Here is a 258-nt window from a genome sequence, read left to right as displayed (position 1 = left end):
TCTCTGCCCGCAGGGCCCTCAGAGGGCGGGGCGGGCAAGGGAGGCGCGAGGGTGGGTGGGGCGTTTGCCCAGTGATGGCGAAGACAGCTGTGGGGGCTCCGTGGCCGCGTGGGGAAATGTTGACTCAGTTATCTGAGATTTATCTTTTTATGTATTTGTCTCCCTGGGTAAATCTCCCCTCCTCCCAATTACCGGGCTCCACACAGGCCCAGCTGACCTCGGTCCCTCCCAGCACCCCCTTCCCCCGCCACCCCCGCT

At 63.6% G+C, this 258-nt stretch overlaps 1 protein-coding gene across 1 annotated transcript in view; it reads right to left on the bottom strand.

Moving 5' to 3' along the window:
• The window catches only part of MUC2 (mucin 2, oligomeric mucus/gel-forming), a gene marked incomplete at its 5' end in the record, with an annotated part of 18,121 nt that overhangs the window by 17,399 nt on the left and 464 nt on the right, over positions 1–258 (bottom strand). The gene's annotated exons all lie outside the window — the stretch shown is intronic.

Source organism: Myotis davidii, unplaced genomic scaffold, assembly GCF_000327345.1.
Source record: "Myotis davidii unplaced genomic scaffold, ASM32734v1 scaffold3211, whole genome shotgun sequence".
NCBI classification, from domain to species: Eukaryota; Metazoa; Chordata; class Mammalia; order Chiroptera; family Vespertilionidae; genus Myotis; species Myotis davidii.
Note: the sequence above shows the minus strand (reverse complement) of the source record. Positions and strands in the feature narration are given on the sequence as shown.